Source organism: Bombus pascuorum, chromosome 8 (genome assembly GCF_905332965.1).
Source record: "Bombus pascuorum chromosome 8, iyBomPasc1.1, whole genome shotgun sequence".
Taxonomy (NCBI): domain Eukaryota; kingdom Metazoa; phylum Arthropoda; class Insecta; order Hymenoptera; family Apidae; genus Bombus; species Bombus pascuorum.
The window spans coordinates 13,716,610-13,738,503 of NC_083495.1; the positions used below are offsets into that span (position 1 = coordinate 13,716,610).

A 21,894-nucleotide genomic window follows, 5' to 3' on the forward strand; every position below is an offset into this window, starting at 1 on the left:
ACTGCGTACGCAGCGGAATCGACCGACGATGATTTACGACACGCGTGAATTTCGCCTCACGTGCCTCCACGTACCGCGTTCTCGCATCTTCGTCCTGGCTCGTCCGCCATTTCGGTTCCTCGCATACCGTCCGCGCAGAAATATATGTAAATTTATCTCCTCGTCGATGTTTTAACCACGAGGCACAGAATAGACCTATCATCTTATGGATCCTTGTGGCACAGAAACTCATGTATACCGATGTTGAAGGAAATTTTGATGTGCTTGTAATTTAAGATGATGAATTTAGAAATTGTATTCGATCTGATATCGTATTTCGGTTATTAAATCATCTTCAAAATTTTCTGTCTTTACGGTGGAGCGTTAGGATTAAAGTGGCGATGTTCTTATTCATATTCAAATTCATATATTTCTGAATATAATGTAAAAGATGAAACCTAGGCGGAAATTTTTGTTCTACCTATTGCATAATGTAACAAATACTATACTTTGGATATTTCATATATTTTAAGGAATTATGCGCATATTAAATGCGTGATAAATGCATACAAGTGCATAATCTACTTATGATAATTAAGGATCCCTCGTACGATTGAATTGGTATTATTAATGAAATTTTACAAGTTACAAATCGTAAGTTATTGGTATTAACAAGTACCTGTCTAAAAGTAACAGGTTTAGTTTAGTATTTATAAAGCAAATGAAAATTTACAACCATGTTTTACAAATTTCAAGTCGTTTGATTATTCCATTTAACATAAAGTTGCAAAATTATCAGATCGCGAAAGTGAAATTTAAATAACGCACAACTTACATCTTGTGAATTCGCTAACGTTATCAATTAATAAATTATTGTGAGATAAACTTCGTTCGACCATTAATGTCGTTTCCGAAAGAAAACTAATCTGTAGAAAACCACCAATCCATTTTAAATTTCATAAATTCTTCCTAAATTTTAAATAGATTTTCAAAATGGAAGATTAGAGAGCACCAGGGAAGTATTAAGACCGCACGAATTAAACAACGACAATTTCATCGATTGGTAAATATTTTCAGTTTGATGCTCTTTTCCAGTGCAAATTGCTTTCACGACGATAAATTTCTACCGATTAAAGAATTTATTCGCTCAACATTTCACGCGATCGGTGTTCATTACATTTTAACGAAATTACTCTCGAAATTAATCAAGGAGCTTTGCAGAAGATTTTAGCGGAGCACGGCGAATCCTTTGAATTATTATCTCGAAATACGTGTTCGTAAAATAGTCGGCTAACGTTTCGGGTACGAAGAAAAAAATATGCGAATTAACGACAAACCATACGATTATCCGAATAATTCGCAAATCGTACCGAATAATTATGGAAACAATAATTATGTGCGAGACCGTGCAGCTATGAAATTCACGTTGGAATCAATGGAGCTTTATTCATGGATTCTGCAGTAATTAAACGGTTGACAAACACCAGTCACGATTCATTCTGAATAGAAATTTAAATTTCATTCCCGCACGTTTCATGAATCGATAAATACCTCAGACGCGTCTCCTTCCTTTATTTCTTCGAGTATTTTATTGCTTGTTCTTTCTCTTCCTTCCTCTTTAACGATTATATTTTAATATATGGAATACGTAATTAAAGTCAGACTTCTAGTTGTAATAGTTAAAATTCTGTTCGCAACAATACGAGATGGCAGCATGATATTTCATTTTACAATTTCTGTCATGTTAATTAAACGTTACGCCGAAGTTCAGTCATTAACTGGCTATACTTGTTATTTTTTCTATGCGTTATAGTCGTTCGAATAAAATTACGGAAGAATTATTCTTCGCATAAACGTATAAAAAATGAAATACTTCTGACTTTAATCTTTGAACTTCGTTGCTCTGACTATATTTTTCTTTCGGCTTTTCTTTATTGCAATTCGAAATTTTTCATCTCGGGATTGTCGGATAATGCGTCAAAAATTCACGTCAGATTTTTCTTTCAAATGAAATCTGTGCGATAGAATTTTTTACGTTCGCTTTTATTTTCCTTTGCTACTTTTGGATCCGAGCACCTTCCCGTTTATGCGAACTACTACCAGTCCTGTGGCGGCAAAGTGAGTCATGACCGTGAATCATCGGGATGGCTCCGTGTTCATCGCGACCCTCGCTGACCGCGAAATATGAGCACGAGAGCTTTTTGTAGAGTCGAAAAGTGAGAACGTAAACGACGGAGCTCATGTTCAAAGCTAGAGAATCCCAAAGAATATTCAAAGGAAATAAAATTTTCAATTTTATATTTCATCCTATACATTTAGAACACACACTACGAAAAATTCAAGAATTTTTTAATCCGATGTCAGTTACTCAGAAGATAATAATTAACATCCTGATCAATGTTTGTAAAATGCTAAATTATTCGTAGATATTCCCTTGGTATTATATAAAACCACAAGGAAACAAGATGACAAGTTATCGCCCATGGATTTCCAAAGTTTGATACTAATTCTTAGCTGCAAGGGAGTATTTCGATGTGACACAGTTGAGAAAGTTGAAAATTTCTAAATTTAAAGCCACGAATCTTTCAAAAATCTGCAATAAATCCACAAACGATCAAGACTGTTCTTATGACAATTTAGATATCTAAAATATTAATTACTTCCAATTTAATTGAAAGTAATTAATATTTTAATTGAAAGTTTAAATGAAATCGATCGACAATATTTTAAACTTCGAAATTGTTTTTTTCGGTAAAAGACGGAAAACAAGACGTGTCACGTTTCTCCCATACGCTTTTCTTATATTTAATCTCTATCAAAGAACAGGCACCTACATTTTTTACAGAAACCATAATTTAAGAAGGATGTACAACAGTGTTCGCCAATATTTATCCAAGTTCTTTGAAGTAATTCCATGTTTCCCCATGATGTCCGGCCGAGAGAACGTCTAATGACCGATCCGTGCTTTCCAGCCACCGTGGCCGATCACGAGTGAAATATTGTCGCCAATAAAGGTCCGCGTTATTATTTATAGCGTTCGGGCGAATCCGCGGGACACAAGCTGCGCGACGCCGTGGCTAATGTCGGTTCTCTGTGTCGTGCGACAGAATTAAAATGGCCGCGTGCAGAGTGCACAATCGTTTTTACCTGTGCAGCTGATCTACCAGGGCCATTGAATCCAGTTTACATTAGCGCGACACGATCGCCGCTGAGCGCGTATACCGATGCAAATCGAAGACCCAAAGGCAGACCTCGCACCGGTATTCCTTTAAACTGCTTCGGTAAGATAGGAACCAAATCGAATTTGATGGAAATTCAATGGCCCAATTGTGCGAGATTTGATTTTAACCAGAGACATGTTAGGAACGAGCAGTATACGTGTATGTAATTGGGAATGGTACGACTAAATGATTAATTGTAGTTGGAACTAGAAAGCAACTGAATCCTTGCTTCATTTTCTATTGCTGATCTTCAATGGTCAAGGATGACCATTAAGCAACATGTTATTGTATGTTTATATTGTATATTTATATTGTATATTGTATGCTTTAAATGCTTTATTACAGAGCAATTAGGAAGACGGACAATTTTAGTCAATTCTTTATATTGTAATACGACTTGAAATTACACATACTCTTATACATGTTAAACAAATTTTCTTTTTCACCATATTATAGTATTTTATTTTTTTTTACCATCATTGTACCATTGCCACGCGATTTATCTATGAAGATTATTGCTTCTCAATCTCCAGATCCAAGTGATTATTTGTTATTTCTAATATTTTGAGTTCCTTGCATGTATCCAGCTTCGTGTAAATGATACTTACAGTTCATTAATAATCTATGCGACGTTCAGTAAAAATTCTTCTACTTTAAAAAACCTGCTGCAGATGATAGAGATGAAACGAACAAAAATAAAAAACTATCCTTTCGTTGATGTTTCAACCAACGAAGTGTACCGGTCAAATCTTAATCGAGCCAATCACTTGCATCAGTTTAAGCAAATTAACAGGATATCGTGACTTTAAAATCGCTTTTCACCTTGATCGCGAATTATCGTGAAAAACTACAGAGCTGAAGCGTCGATACGACTTGTCGAACATTTTGCTGAAATTCACTAGGTGAATTAATTCGTTCCCGTTTACACGCTATTTCGTCGCGGAGATAACACTCCCGGTGGAACATTTGTTCGCGACCGCTTCATTTTCCCTGGCTTTGAAATAAAGTGATTTATCGGCGGTCACTGCGGTCCCTTCGATATTTATTGGTCGCGTGTGCCCATTATTATTGACGGCGCGGAGAACGCGTGAGTTCCGCCAAATTTGTTTTAATGCGGCGGACGCTATGTTAGCGACATGATGAACACTGCAGACGTTGTCGATTTTACAAAACGATACTGCACTGTCTCCTGGATGTGTATCGATTGTTGCTTTCAGTCAAATTGACCGATAGATGTATGACGATCTCCGCATTTTATTCCTATGAATTTTATTTACTTTTTAGCTGTTTTTAATATGACGAAGAAGTGTCGTTTTCAGAGAGTCTCATATAGTAGTAAATATATAAACGAACATAGTAATTAAATTAATTAAAATAATTGTCGAATGTTGAACTCGATATAACAACAACTCGATGCATACTTCCACTCCTATTAGGTTGTCCGAAAAGTTTCTTTCGTTTCATAAGATGATAATAGATGAACAACAATTTCTGTTTTATATTATTTTATTGAATTAGGTATGATCCATTTCGTTCTATTTCTATTATTATATTCGTACATAATTCAATAAACTAATATAAAATAAAAAACATTGTGTGTCTATTATTTCCTTATAAAACGAAAGAAACTTTTCGGACAACTTTATATCTACGTTCGATAATTTTGTATTTTTATCAGTCCAATCGAAATCAGTAGTTTAAATGTCTTTTAGAATTGTTGTCGATACATGTGACTTTTCTTTCAATTTTGTACCAAAGCTTCCCCTAGGGTATTCAAAAGACAGCGTACTTTTAACACGTTTTTATTGTTCATAAATAACAAAACAACGTGTACGGTTTATTTCTTCTTCGTCACATAAAATATAAAATACGAACCAAAATATAAACACAACCATAAAACGAAGTAACGTAAAGTATCGTGAATAAATTTTCCTAATTTGTACAACAAAGTTGTCCATTACCTATCGTTAATCACCTACAATCGATGATATCGCGTGCAGATTAAAATTCATAGACAACTAATATTAGCCAAAAGAAGGAAAACTAAACTAACTAAAATTCACAATACCACTTGATAATAATACGACGAGGGAAAATTGAATGCGAAAACAATACCGATTTGAGATACCTAGTTCATACAAGGGATTCTGGTTACTACCATTCGGGTAGCTCTCGCCTCGTCGATTCGTTTCACGCGACACCGAACGCGTGCATCCACGGCCTCGAAACGAGATGTTCCTCGTGTCGTGGGATCGTTTCAGAGGTCAAGCGGGCCGGTTCCATCGGTGGGTGCCATCGGCTTTCTCGGTGGAAGCCAACCGGTCGCAAATTGCACGCTCGAAAATGTACGATCGTGGCCAGTGCGTATAACCGGGACCGAAGCCACAGACTTGCGACAACAAATAAGGAATGAAAAATACAGCACTTGGCGCCCGTACAATGGCGATATTTATAAACGCACGCTGAATCCTTCCATCCTCGATAACCCATCTTTCTCACTCTCCTTTGCTCCTTTCCCTATTTTTTCTTTTCCTTTTGCGCACACCGTCGCTCATAAGTATGCGGACATTTTAGTCGATTTTTATTAGCGACAGCTGATTGTTACTAAGGATATATGGAATCGATGGAAGATCAACGATTAAAAGCAATACTTTCGTTAGTATCTTCTTGTGGAATTAGCGGATGTTTCGTACGTCGTTGTCAGGGTACAACAATGATGAGATTGGAAAAAAGTGATTTGACAGGAGACGAAGGAAATCGATTTCATTTGGCAAAACTTGTAATTAAATCGCGAAAGAAACGTGTTATGATGTTGGGATAAAAAATATTGTTTACATTGTATGGTTATTTTTACACTCATATTGTTATCGCTGCCAAGTACGATAGCCAACGACGAATATTTCAATAATTGTAACGTGTTTATTGCATTGGAACCGTGATACAGCATTCGTCGAGGCATTGAATGTTATAGTTTGGAAAACCTTTCTCTATCTTGCGTTTAGCCTAACAACCAGACGAACTGAGTATAACGGACTCTTTGAATAAGAAAAGATCTGCTGCATAATGCTTGACCGGTATAAATGTCAACCTTTCTATTGCATATTAGCTTGTAAAAAGAAATTTTATCGTGTCGTGATATTTTACAACAGCTATAACCAAGAAGACTTTTTATTTCTCATTCATTCTATTTTATTTTAGTTGTAATTTAAGACAAATTTATATTCTGCCAAAAATAAGTGAGTGGCCATATATTTTTGAGCGGTACTGTACAATGTCTTCTCCCTTCTCCTTTTCGTTCCTTCTCTTCACTTCCTTTTTCCTTTGCTTTTTATTTTCATTTTTTTTTTTTTTTTTACTTCGCTCAGCTCCCTCTAGTTCGATCGTCTCTGACAAATTCCCAGACGGGAGGCACACGCCTAAAGGATCGACTTCATAAATTCTCGGCCGCGGTAAACCAGCGAACGGACCTCCTTCGTGGATTTATTCGAGCCTCGCTGCAGGATCTTCGTGGTCGCTAGAATTTTTCGAACGACGAACAAACCGAGCTTTCAAACGTCTTTCACGGAGGCGGGATGCTTCGTCGCGACGGACACGCTGCCCTTTTACGAGCTGTAAAATCGGACGATCGACCTTCGAGATGGACAGCGGATATTTCGACGTGTCTTTGATATCTCGAATATTCGAGCTTTGGTATTCGGGCGAGGACTGGATAGCCAGGATACGACAGTTTGAGATCGAGAGATTAAGAATTTTGTAGCCTGTAATTTTCTCGTTTCCTTAAAACTAAAAACGAAAGCGCAAACAGGAAATCCGTAGTTGGTTGTTGTACTGCTCACAAGGATCTTACGTTTTACGTAACAGGATTTTATTTGATACGTGATGTTGCTTATATTCTGTATGTTCTGTTCTATATTATTATTTATTATCATTCATTTATATTAGTATTCTATATTTTATACTCTGTGTTACTATTTTGCTTTTTATTTATTATCGTTATAAAGAGATTGGTTTATGTCGAGAAGATGATGTATCATAAAATACAATGTAATGATTAGTAGATAGAATGAAATTTGCTAAATGTAGCTGTATGTTCATAGCATTGGATCGTATTTCATTTTATTATTGTATCAATGTATGAATAATTTTTAATTCTGCAGCTGGACAGAGTAACTGAATAAATGGATGAAACAATGAAAGCAAATTTGCAGGAATAAATATTACCATAGCTTGGTTATAAGAATATTCTTCGCCTAAAAATAGTAACTCTCTATAATCTCTATAATAATCTTTTAATCTATTTACTACTAATTTTTCATTCTTCTGTTACTGTTAGTTTCAGGCCGTAAAATTTACCATAGAATTAGAATAATAAAATTCATATTACAATCCTAAAACGTATTAATGCATAATCTGAGATTTAAATACAAAATTTGTCAAGTTAAACCTAGAACGAAGCACTGAGGAAATCCTAAAGAATGAACGCGAAGCTGTCGCGCAAACAAAAACGATGCTCCAGCTGCACTTTTCGAAGACCACCTGAAAGCCCTGAGGTGTAAGTTAACCGTGGCGCATGTAGTTTGCCGGAAGCCCTCCAAACGAAAGTTCGACCGAGTATATCTTTATGGTTTCCGATGATCAGCCATGGAATCGATTTTTCGCTTCTCGATGGGATTCCTCAACTTCCTAACAAGATATTACATTTCTTAAATTCGAATATTCGTTAAATGTTAAACATTCAAAGAACGACGAAACACATTTTCTACAATTTTTATAAGGGAGCATAAAGTTAAAAATTCTCGGACACTTTAAAAGTGTTGCAATGCAAAAAAAGTGCACAATGCCTTCATTCTCACTTGCAAGAAGATAACTATAATAATTGTAATCGTCCACGTATTTAGTAAAATACTCAAATATAGCATTTAAAAATATATAAAAATCCTACGAGTCAACGAAGATAAAAAATCGATAAAATCTACACCGAAGACCTTCGTGCTCATCTATAGCAAAGTAATCGTAATTAAATATTCTCGTCTTTTTGAGATAGTCAGATACCTTTAAAAATGTATGAAAATTCTATAAATCGTTAAAAATAAAACTAAGGAAACACCTATAGCTAAAACTTTCACGGTCACTTATAAATCAGTGACTATGACAATTCTATTTATCCACATCTGTTACGACCACATAAAAGATATAACTTAGAAAAAACGAAGCTGGCACCCCGCTGGGGGTAGCCACCCACATGCTATATTTATTTTTATTTTATTTTTTTTCACCAATAAGATATAACACTTTACCAAATGTCCATAAGGACAAATTGTAAAAAAACCAAAATAAAATAAAAAAAAAAAATCCGTTACGACCGTTCGCGGAGGAACGCGGTCGCGAGGAGAACGAGTCAGCGAGAGGCGAAAATTCTCGCTACGATTCGAATAATCGATGCCGTGAATTAGTCATTCCCCTGTTTCGATTAATATAACAGAGCTAGTTCAAACGAGTTTAACACTGAATTAACAGGGTTAATATAAACTTGTATATTTAACAATATTTAATATTACAATGAACACGTCACAAATTATTTAGCGATGAATACAATTAGTTTGTTACAGGAATTCGACCCGATTTTAGGATATCTCTCGACGTATTCGTTAGACTAAGCGATCTTAATTTTATTCGTAGGAACCTCTCGATGCATTCCGTTTGAATCATCAAATGATACTGATGCCCTTCGATTTTTTTCTTTGCTTCTCTGGAAGACGACCCCCACTACGCTCGGGTCACGCCTATGATCATGTAACGTCAAGCACATCAGGGACAAGGCCACACGCCGAGGGCAAGATGACAACGAGATGTCTACCCATCCTTGCCGCGTACCCTCAATATTCTTAAGGACCCAGCATAAAACCATTTTCATAGTTAAGGTCCTTCAGGCCAAAAACGATTGTTCTTTTTATTTTTGCCTACTACGGGAAGATACGAGAAAGGTAGTTTCTCTCACGTTCGGTATCTTCCGTTAGCAACTTTTTCTCAAGGGCGGTTAGCACCCTTCCTCACCCTAGAAAATCAGCTTATTTCCCTCACTCTCCCAATGAAAACTTAGCCTTAACAAATCAGCTCTTTTCGTGTCCTTAGACCCACCCATCGCTAGCTTTCCTCCGCCACAACATCGTCACTAAACTTCACTGGCTCTCCAACTTTTGAACACTCAACATCTTTGAACCGCGTTTCTACCCTTAGATCTATATAAAGTGTAATTTGTACGTGCCAACTCAGTATATACTAAATTGTAATTATTAAGTGCGTAATAAAGTGCAACAAAAAAGAAAGTTAATAGTTGTGTTTCGACTCAACCTTCTTATATTTTTTATAATCTGAGTTTTGACTTGTGATTTGTGATTGTGATCGACGTTTCTAGAACTCGCTGCTTGATCACAACTATGCTATATTGTATATATTTCGCCGGTCCTATAAAACGATCCATCTATGACACTGTGGTACCACAAGCGACGGTTAGGGACACGACCTATGGGAAGCCTCGCGGCGTAACAACATCTTCAATAAGCGCCAGAAAGATACGAAAATGCACGATAATCTCGGTTCCACGAATGACAGTATCAGGAGATCGAGGGATCGATACGTGACCTGCAATCGATATTGTGATTGTGATCGACGTTTCTAAAACTCGCTGCTTGATCACAACTATGCCCTTGTCGCTATATTGTATATATTTCGCCGGTCCTATAAGACGATCCGTCTATGACACTGTGGTACCACAAGCGACGGTTAGGGACACGACCTATGGTAAGCCTCGCGACATCTTCGATAAGCGCCAGAAAGATTCGAAAATGCACGATAATCTCGGTTCCGCGAATGACAGTATCAGAAGATCGAGGGATCGATACGTGACCTTCAATCGATATTCCACGGACCATTCAAAACGTTGAAGCGGAGGTCGGAACAAATTCCTGCGGTGAAAGTGCCGCAAGCGTTTAACGGATGCGAGAGTATCATTTACACGAGGCGTAAGTATGGTTGTAACGCGTGTTCCACGCGGAAAACGGCGAATCGCGCGGAACGGAGCGGAATAGTTCTTTCATCGTGAACTATACAGAGGATCAGGAGGAAAACTCGGCCGGTGTGAGACATAGGGAAATAGGGATCCTGAAAGCTGGTAAATATTGACGTTAAACCGAGCAATAATAGCGGGTCTTGGAAAAGAAAATCTCGTTGCGACGCGTTACGAGAGAAGCCGCAGGGGAAATTGAGAAGCGAAGACGCGGGCAAGATGGAGCAAGGAATTTATTTGTTTAAACCAGACACAGAGCTTGGAACGTTTATGACGATGATGCATACTTGAAGTTCAAAGAGAGTATATGTCTACAGTGACTCGCGAAATCATTTCAAACATTTGCTATAGATATTTTTTATGAACATAATATCGTGCTCACTGTTCAAATTTCACTAGCATAGGGAGGAGTAAGTCGCGGATATTTACGAAAGTTCACATTTCTACGAATGTAATTGAAGAACTGAATTTTTTTTTTTTATAGTTTATTTTGGTTTTTATAATTTGTCCTGAAGGACATTTGGTAAAGTGTTATATCTCATTGTCGATAAAAAAAAATAAAAATAAATATAGCATGTGGGTGGCTACCCCCAGCGGGGTGCCAACTTCGTGTTTTCTGAGTTATATCTTTTATGAAACTGAAATTTGGATGAGAAATTGTTATACTTGCCTACTCACACGTGTATGTATAAACATTCGTTGAAGTTTCTCAAATAAGAAAACAACAATATTATAAAGAAGATTACTTTGAATATTTTACATATTTTTGCATCTTTGAATTTTCAATAAACGCATCTATCGTTTCTATTTTATTTTATTCTATATATAACGTTTGCTTCGTGTATTTCCATTATATTGTACTATGATTCATACATCGTTTCGATTAGTTTTCGAATTTTGAAAAAAAAGCAGACAATTTACATGGAGTCGTCTAAAGATCCTGCTCACGGGTGTCCCAGAGCGTACAAACGTTTCACGACCGGCTGCCACCGTAAACTGTGAACAGTACAAGCCAGGTACAAGCGCAACTACGATTTTGTCTCCTTCTGCTATGGTAAATTATGGAAGAGACCCGAGAGGCGCCAAGAATCACCGCAAACAATGGTCAAGTCGAGCACACGATCCAAACTTCGATGATTCTCGTCTGAATGTTGCAATACTCATCTCATTCGTCCAATATGATTCATTTACCTTTATTCGTTTTACTTTTTTGTAATACACCCATTCTTTGGAATATTATCGAAGGAATAAAAAAAGTAGCAGTTACAAAATAAAATAGTCAATGAGCATTATGCTACTTCAATCGTACAAATAAATAATCATTACACATCTCTATTTCATAAACTGTAGCTACATAATCTCTACACAAAATGCTATGAATTCTCACCCATCTAACAGGAATTCATGTGCATAAATTCAATCCTACTGTATTTATTAATATTTTTATTGACTTACAATCCTATTATTTCTCTATACAGTTTATTAATATTTTATTCTTCTGTTTTACATCCTCATCACAAATAAGATTTCTAGAATTTCCTACGCATCTGTCTAATCGTCCAAAAATTCCATCGTCAACGTGAAGAGCCTGCAATCCACTCGTAAACGAGGAATACACGTGGAAACACCGTAATGGGAATTCACGTTTACATAAGTGGATTTAAAAGTGGATGAAAACTCAGTTGATCGTGCGCAATTAAAATTGCGTTCAAATACAGAGAAACTCACTGTGCCTACTTATTAGCATTTCTACTTACAATATTCCTCTTTTACCATGTACCAAAAATTTATTCTACTATCTTACAACTGCAAAACTTTCATAATTTCAGTCATCGGCCTGATCGTCCCGAGATGCAACCATCAGCATCATAAACCTGTAACCCATTCGCGAAGTAAGGAATACATGTGAAAACAAATGAAAACATTCCGAAACCGAGGTAGGAAGCTGTTGGTCGTGTAGAGGTTAACAAGGGTCGGTTCATCGATCTGGAATCTCTATGTGCCCTTCGCCGTCACGAGTTTCCCGTTCTTTCGCGAGCCTCTCCGCAACAGTCGCTAGTTTTAAGATCCACGACACGAATAACGTCCAACACGTGACCAGCCGTGGGCTTCATCGTTCACCGCGTCTCCTCGGCCACGAAGGGACACGACGAGGCTTGTTTTTACTCGACCTGGTATCAACGTATCGTCGTCTCCAACCTTTCTATAGGTATACGTGTGCGTCTGTATCTGGATGCTGGCAGAGAGGCTTCTCTGAGCTTCGACGTCCGCGGAAACTTAAATCGTAAAAGTTTAATGGCGTTACGGGCTGAAGGAACGCGCGTGCATCGAAATCGATACGCCACCCTCCACTACGCTTGATTTCTACTGCGAACCTGTCGCACCATACTGCCTTTTTCCGCTCCCTAATTGGATCCACCTAAGGTAGTTGAACCGAGCTAATTTTCTATTTTTGGGCTAATTTAGTTTTAGAATCGTGGATGTACTCGGATTGGTAGGTTTAGGGTATTAGGATGGAGGATAGCTTCGTTAAATAAGGATGTTTGTTACGTCGCGCGAAATGGTCCGTGCGACGTCCCTCTCGGTCTGGCCGCCAAGGCCTACCCCTCGGTACACTGACCCGCAAGAAACCCAAGGAACCACCATAAACCGAATCTTTTTAGCTTAACTTCTATTCACATAAATATTTTTGGTTTATGGATGGCCCTTTGAACGGTCCTTGGGTTTGTTGCACGCTGATTGACCCGAGGGTTGATAGCGTTAGCGCGTTGAATACCAAAAACGTGACTGAATAGTAGACTTGACTGCCCGATGAGCGAAAGAACAGTAGAGTTGACTATCCGAGGTATGTTAGAGCAAAGTACTTGACTGTCCGAGGAGTAGAAGAGCAGTGATTGACCCATCTCGTACTATTTAGGAGGAAAGCTCGATGTTTTTTTCTTTTTTATTATTTTATTTTGGTTATTTTACAATTTGTCCTTATGGACATTTGATAAAGTGTTATATCTTGTTGGTGAAGAAAAAAAAATAAAATAAAATAAATATAGCATGTGGCCACCCCCACCGGGGCGCCAGCCTCGTTTTTTCTAAGTTATATCTTTTATGGAAAGCTCGATGTGGGTGTACCCTTTCTGAACTAAGGACGCGGATTCGTTGTTCACACTTTTCGGTAGAAAAGTGAGGGTAACGATCCGCGATGCCGATTGGTTATAGCCAATGTTAATAAACAAAATACGAGGAGAAAGTCTCCTGCAGATGTGGCTCATGGGTGTCCTTGTTCTTGGGAAAAACCAGCTGTTTCGCGGGGCACATCTGCTTTCTCCGTAATTAGCAAGAGTGTGCAACAAACCCAAGGACTGTTCAAAGGACCATCCATAAACCGAAAATACTTGAGTGAATAGAAATTAAGCTGGAAAGATTCGGTTTATGGTGGTTCCTTGGGTTTCTTGCAGGTCAGTGTAACGAGGGGTAGGCCTTGGCGGTCAGACCGAAAGGGACGTCGCACGGACCATCTCGCGCGACGTAACAGTGTGCATTATGCGTACCTATACGGAGATTCTTCACTTTATAGTGGATTTTCGTTATAATATCTTACGGGAGCTAGAACTATTATAAAACAGTTGGAAAAATCAAGTCAAAACGCAAAGTATAGAAAAAGTTTCACGCTCTCTGGGATTACTAAATACGAAGTGCATTGTGTGGGAATAGACCGACATTTCCGCAGGTATTGCACTCGGTTACCATCGTCAGAGTTAGCTCGAATATGTAATATTTAAGAAGTAAGATAACTAAGCTTTCTCTATTTTCATCAACAATTCACAACTCGCTCCCAAAGGTTCCATGACTTGAAGTAACTGCATAACAATTGTATGGTGTTTGTGCAAGAATTACGCGTTTGTAGATTACTGACTCGCAGGTTGGATTTCGCAGAAATACTACACTATTCTGCTCTTAAAATAGAGCTGTCCTACTTTGGAATTTGCGAGCTTTCAAAATAAATATGTCACTTTAGAATTCAAAGTCTTAAGAAATAAATGTACTATTCCAGTAAATTTGGTGAAAATTTAATGTGCAAAATTCTCTACGTAGATACATAGTATATACGATATTAAAATATATATAGAAAATATACGAAAAGTAAAATACTCGTTACGATATAAAACACTCCCAAAAACATGAACTTTGATAACCATTCGTCTAAGCGTTATCTTTAACACCTACTTTCTCAAATTCACTTTCACGACAGAACATAAAGCCGACAGGCTACCAAAACCAAAAGATATCATATTCAAAATTCAAAAACGACTGCCCGCAACTTCTTTCCTCTCCAGCAAAGATTCAGGAAGTTATTTGATTCGAAAGAAGGAACCCTCCATCGTTTTCATCTCCCTAAAAGGAAAACGGCCACTTGGCGAACAGGCTGGTGAATTTTTTCCCCGAAGTTCGGGTTTAATTTCAGCCCGAAAGCCTTGGTCGGACGAAGTTTCGAGTAGGCGAAAAACGGGTGGAAAGTACAACGAGGCCGGAAGGAAGGAAGGAAGGAAGGAAGGAAGGAAGGAAGAAACTAAAGAAGGAAGGAAGCAAGAGAGGAGAGTGGAAGAAAGGAGAGGGGCGGAAAACGGTGGTCGAAGTTTTGTTCGAATGTTCTCTCTTACGGCTGAGCCAGCCGGAAGTTATTTGAGAATTGGCCCCAGACTTCTTCATTATTGCGTCTTTAATGAACCTTAAAATATTCCGCGCTACCCGATCACGATCATCCATTGGCAAGGAAAGGCCTGGAAAGCTGGCCCGAAAAGCGGAAATGTTTGGAACGTGGTTGGTGAGAGAGTTCGTTTCAACGACAACAGCTTTTATACAGGTACAGCGTAAGAGTAATATTCGCGCCGGGGGAGGAGCTCTGGGAATTGCGAGACTCGTAAATACCCAATTACTCGTTTCGAGAGGTTACGAGCTTTATGAAGTCTCCCTTGAACTATGTTGCCATGAAAGGAAGTATACTGTATTATCCAATTTTCTTTTCAAATTTTTAAGCTTTATAATAATTAAGGATTTGTATAATTTTCATAATCGTTAATTATAGAAATATGTCTTTTCTGGTGGTTTCTGAAGGGAATTAATAAGTACGTTTATCGTTGGTCAGAATCGGTCAGAATGATGAGTTCGTGATTTTTCACAGAAATATTTCCGATTTACGACAGTGTATTCTTGGAAGTTTGAATGAATTTGTTGAAAATATAGAAGTAAAAGCTTGCCTTTCTCCTTGCAATATGTAATATTTTACACATGTGTATTCTGATTTTCTAAATACAACTTTGAAGTATATTTCAAGCGTCGATAGTTCATTAGGATCGATTCTTCCAATTCCAAAGCGACCACTTTCGATCTCTCTGTATTATGTATATATTGGGAAAATATGTACAAAGAGAAGAAAACATTTCGTAAGAATAAAAGCTTAAACATCGCTACGAATTATTACAAAATAAATTTGCTCAGCTGCGTTGGCTTTTCTACCTCGCGTGATTCAATCATCCCCGCAATCCCATCAACACGTCAACGGCTATTCTCTGCATCACGCACGCAAATCAAACTCAATCGCTTCCAATAATCGATAATTAAACACTCCAATAAATCAACAATTAAATAACACGCAGCGATTAATGGCAACTATCGTTACAATTCCTGCGATGTTATCCCAAGGATCGAATTCTATTCCACGATCTACAAATCTCTACCACCTCTCTCTGTACACTCAATCTCTGTCTAAAGCCACCTACATATATATCTCATTCACCCACTTTATTCCTGCGTGCACGCTGTATCAAAGCACCGTGTCCCGTTAACGACACTAATAATCATTAATCCACGCCCACGATAAATGCACGACATTCTCGTTCGAGCCGCACGAGAAGGAAGCAAAACGAGACGGGAAACCAAGTAGAGAACCCGCAGGGAGTTTATCGATAACGAGTATCCTTCGAAAAACTTGCCGTCGTTTTTATGCTGTTATGATGCATGTAGTTCCGATAAATATCGTGACAATAGAAATATACACGTGATTCGGGATAGGAACGCGCGAGAAACTGTTGTAATATACACAGACTCACGAAAGTATTCCAACACTTTTATAAATATACGTACCGTGCGTGTTATACTGTTATATTGTCATGCGAAATTTGCAATTTCATTAGCACTTTTATGAGACTATCATGATTATATTTGTCACTTTGAGTTCTAGGAAGAGAAAGCGGAGACACTTGAGGGTGCCATAAATTAACTCCTCTACCTTCATGGACTAGCGGCCTCAATGTTTCGCGACTACGACGCCTAAATTATCTTTGCATTCTTTGTGGAATCGTCAGCACGGACGAACGTCATTATTATAGAATTTATTTACAAATTTGGCGCGGTTGGGTGTGAAAGCGAAAATAAATGTAGAAGTAAATAAATAGCAATACCATCTAATGGTAAAATCGGCAATCAGTTGCCAATTCAATATATATATTCATAGGTGAGTGTTATACAACGGAGCATATTAAAGCCAACAGTAAGTTTGAGTTTCATTGTTTAATTGGAAAGAATAAATTCAAGTAATATTATGGTATTTTTTTGTTGAAAGAAAACGTTAACAAACAGCAAAATTATAAGAGTGACACCGAAGTGAAACGTCATACGAGTAGAGTTTCCTTCGTACGTGTGCACCATTGTATGGTTTGAAGCTTTAACTGCAACTATATGATGATGAAGTCGCTAGAAGTTAATTATTACGTGGTAAAAGAGACGCTATAACAGTATATATTTAAAACGCAATTTACGAAACATCCATAGAAAATGTCGTGTTCTTTGATCATAAAGCTCTTAACAATTGCTATTAAATTTTCAAAGCGGAAATAGTTTCTCTTATTACGTTGATAATTTATCGGGTCGTATATTTCCTGATGCCAGCGAGGTTAAATGTTAGAAAGGAACGTTTCGTAAGTACCTAGCCTAAAGCATTCGCTAGGAATCTGCAAACTAGAAATTGTAAAATCGAAAACCGCGCGGTCCTGTGGCGCAACGGATAACGCGTCTGACTACGGATCAGAAGATTCCAGGTTCGAATCCTGGCAGGATCGATTTCTTTTTTTAGTTTTTTAATGTTTTTTTTTGACCAAGAGTAGTTACTTTAAATTTGTCATAACCTTCCGGCGTTAGTTTTGCGAAATTTCAACGTCTAACTTTGTTGAAAGTAAATTTAACGTTGAAATTGAGTTTGTCACGTGAGAAGATCGTATCAATTTTCGATAAATTTAGTGTATCAATTTTGAACACGTGTATTAATTTTAGACATGTGTATCAAATGAATTTAAGTAAACGAGGTAAGATAGATCTGTTTTAATTAAGAAGAAATCAGGTTAGAGTCTATTTGTAGTTTCTGTGAGCAAGAATACTCGCAACTGCTTCCATAACATATTCTATTGAATTTTATGGCAAAAATAGTAAAAAAATGAATGGTTTTTTTAAAGAAATGTATTGAAATTTGTTTTCTACATGTATAAAAATTGCTAGATGTTGAAAAAAAAATTGGCCCATGGGGGGATCGAACCCACGACCTTCGCGTTATTAGCACGACGCTCTAACCAACTGAGCTAATGGGCCGTTGAAATGGTGGGTTTAATTCAGCTTTAAATAGCGCATAATAACAATATCTATATTTAATACAAAAAGAGGTTATGATGAAGCAATATTTTGACAAATATTTATGAATGTTTGTATTTCCATATGACCCATATCTAAGTTTATATCATTAAAAATAACACGCATCGGTTCTACATAGTATATGTGTCAGCGGCGATGCATTTTCGAGACGATATAATGACAGGTAGCCCGCCGTTATTTAGCCTTACCATAATTTATGGTGGAATCGAGGACTCAAAAAGAATTTCGGCAGGTTACACAAGTGAATGTTTGAAAAGTCGATGACCGGTGACTAGAAATCGCCTAGTTATGAGGCATCGATTATGACTGCTCAGTTAGTTAGAGTTTACCACGAAGTAATGTTTTTTCTGCAAGTGGACAGTGAGGAATGATACAACATTAACCTCAAAATTTTGAGCGTGAGAAAGCTACCTGGGGAAATTTCTAACATACATATATACGTATATAGTAGATAGTATATACGTTGACCAACTTGTTATGGGTTATAATAGCGAGCAATTGAAATTCCAATATTGATACTTCGATTAACAGCATTTTGTAATTAAGTTTCGTATATCTTTCAGTTTAACAGTACAAAATTACTACAATATTTGATCGTCTAAAAATAAATGGTTCCTATGAAAGTTAAGCGCGAATAGACACTCTAAATGGGGCATCGTCAGAGGTAAGATTTGAGATTAGATATCGCTATCTAACTCAATTTCTCGTATAATTTCTATTCAAATTTTCAATTATAGCTTGAACCGTATCATCTATTTCGATCTATAATTACAGATAAGATTACATAATCTCTAAATTGAAAGCGCTATTTTGCAGAACACAAGAATCATATACTATTTTCAAAATGGTCGACGTACATTGGTAAAATCGAAAAAGATATTTGACAGGGGCACATAATCAGACGAATTGATCAGTATTTTTTATGCAGACAAAATTGTCGGTGTTTCCTCGTCAGTACAATTTTTGCATGTTTTCCGTTGTCCTAATTCTCATTAAGAATCGTCAAGATTGAAATAAAAATGTCAATTCTTCCGTTAAAAAATTTGTAGATCTTGTAGATCTTGATGAGTTAAAAGAATCATAACACTCGATGATCTTATATTTATGATACGAACATTTATGTTTAGGTAATCGAATAACTTTGTTTTCAACGAAAGAAGTCCGCTAACATTGTTAGTGAAAATGCAAAAAAGAATTTCTTTCAATTTCTATTCTTGTTCCTCTTCTCTTTCTACGAGAAATTATTTTTAAATTTTCCATTAACAAACGTTTCGATAATCGATCAATACGTTAATTGGCGTTCTGATTATCAGAGTTCGACCGAGTTACTGCTCTACAGTTGAAATGACGTCGAGCGTGGGAGGGTCATCATAACCTTTGGCATCGATTTTTAAGACAAAGTTCATTCACGCACGAATCTTTTTTGGCGAAACAAATGACACGAACGTGACAAGGTCAAGGTAGGTGCAAGCTGTAGATCAAAGTTTTACGGCTGATCTCTGACTCGGTGGCTCGCAAGGTTCCGAAGGCGGTCTTGCGGACGTCGAAAAACATACATTCGGCTGAGCGGGTCGCATCGCCGCTATAAATCTTCAGCTTTATGTTACGATCCTGAAAATACGCTGCGAGATGCCTGGCGACACGCCAGTGACCGGACTGAAACAGAACGCACACGGCTCCGCAGGTCACGCTCGAAACAAACTTTTCTAGAATCATTCAATCATACAAAGACGAGATTTAACCCTTCTTTTTAGTGTAGCTCGGACGAGAAAGTCAGACAAGATGTCAAGTATACACAGTACTATAATATATCGGTGAGTAAAACTCTTCTAATAAAATCTTTTGTATTATACAATATGGGTACCATTTATCGACTACATCAACTTCCAATCTTGACGAAATTCATTAAATAATTTTAATTTTTTTAAGGTTGAAATTTTATATCGATATCGGTGGACGTCGTAGAAGAACGAACAATTTCAATTAATAAATTATTATAACTTTAATTTAAAGTCTAATTTAGAAATGATACAGAAAAGTCAATATTAAATTTTATTTTTAAGGTCAGATTATCTGTATTTTAATCTAGCTTTTAAGATTAATACTCTACATTACGGACAAATATTGATAAGTTCGAGAACTTGACGATAATATGCTTCCATTTATCTATCTCTCATCGAACGCGTATTTTATATGCTTCGTCCATTAAACGAATAGACTTGATTTATAACATTATTCTTGACGATTGCTTCTTAAATGTAATTAATATTATTTTTATAATTTAATTAGCGTTACTTCGCGATCCATTGTCTACGATGTTCGTCATTAAACATAATTTATCGACACGTAACGAAAACATTTCATCGTGAAAAATATCGTCGACAAATTAATGACGACACGTGCACCGATTCGTCGGTGCAACAACAACCGGTGAATAACAATTACTCTGAGTAATTAATTATATTTCGTTGATATGAATGCACGACGTTGCTGATAAATATTAGAACCAAGTTATTAATCTCTTGAGAGACAGAAGTGCACGTGTGGACTCTGCATAAGCATCATTTAATTGTGTCTCCCGTATATACTCTGTATTCCGCAATTTCATTGCCATAAAGGCAAACACAATCGTAAAATAATCGAACAATCTTTTCTGGTAATTGCTCTCCTCGCGAAGTATTTCATAAGAAATTATTCATAATCATTCGTTATTGCATTAATTGCAATTTCTACCATTTTTCTAATTGCAATTATGGCGTAGGATACGTAATTCGTACTAATCACTGAATCCTTTCTTTACAATATTTTTTCACTGGCAGACAAAGGGAAGTTTGTAACACAAGAAGTATAAAAGATAACTGTTAATAATATGGTAAAACTGTAATACAGAAGTCGCTAAAATTTGTAGGTATAGTTTCTTAATTTTAAACATATTTTTATCTTTAGACACTTTATGGATACTTGAATATTTGAAAACTCGAAACGTGATTTCAGATCTCGAATGCACGAATAAAATAAAATTATTATACCTCTATATTTCACTTTCAATAGCAACGTTTTATCCCTGGCAGAGAAACGTTACAATCTTCAAGCGTACTCCTATGAAATTTAATTCCGCGTAATTTAATTACTCGAAAGAAGATTAGCTTTTGCCCATGTGACAATGTACCGAATTTGCGTTTTAATCCAGAAAAACAGAGGGAAGGAGGAAGGAACTGGACGGAGATACAAATCTTTAATTATCGTCAATGACGATATGCGGATTAAACATCCTACGGGAAAGACATACGCGAAATAATTCCTCCTCTTGGCTGAGTTTAAAGTTTATTTGCGTATCCGTGACACGAGCACGTTGCCGGTGCCAACGCGACGTACACTGAAATAAGAGACACCACTTAAGCGACAGATTTATGCGAACAGATATATACGCGTTTCTCATAAAAGAACCAATTTTTTTTACGTTGCTTCTTTGCACGACGCGGTGCTTCTTCGTGAATTACGATCCCAACAGCCTTGTTTTGTTTTATAATTTTACGTCGTGTACAGAAGTTAAGTTAACTGCGATGTATGCAATGGAATTTCACTTGCTGCAACGAAATTTTAATTAGCGTTTGATTAAATAAACCGTTTGTCAGTCGAATCCTGTAACTGGAACATAACATTGCAATTTAATAAGTTATGAAGTAACTAAAGGATAAATATATTTGTTTTCGATAAAAACGGTGTCTAATTTCAGTGCGTTGTGTCTTTTTTATAAAACCATCGGAGGAAATATGTTTTTCTTATTCGCGATAAATGAAAATCTATTCTTCTCGTAAGCTACGAAGGAAGAAGTTCTGAAAGAGTTAATATGAAAATTATAATCCAAAACGTGGCTTCTCACGAGCTATCTAGTTAGTACGTGATAATGCATACATACATTTTGAATATATC

The 21,894-nt window shown here is 36.9% G+C and overlaps 1 protein-coding gene and 2 non-coding genes across 3 annotated transcripts in view; 1 reads left to right on the top strand and 2 right to left on the bottom strand.

The window, feature by feature from the left end:
* LOC132909885 (mannosyl-oligosaccharide 1,2-alpha-mannosidase IA) overlaps positions 1–21,894 on the bottom strand; it is a 689,092-nt gene that overhangs the window by 460,520 nt on the left and 206,678 nt on the right. The window lies entirely within an intron of this gene.
* Trnar-acg (transfer RNA arginine (anticodon ACG)) lies at positions 17,306–17,378 on the top strand. The gene has a single exon. It is a non-coding gene; the product is annotated as a tRNA-Arg (tRNA).
* On the bottom strand, positions 17,828–17,901 carry Trnai-aau (transfer RNA isoleucine (anticodon AAU)). Its single transcript has one exon. It is a non-coding gene; the product is annotated as a tRNA-Ile (tRNA).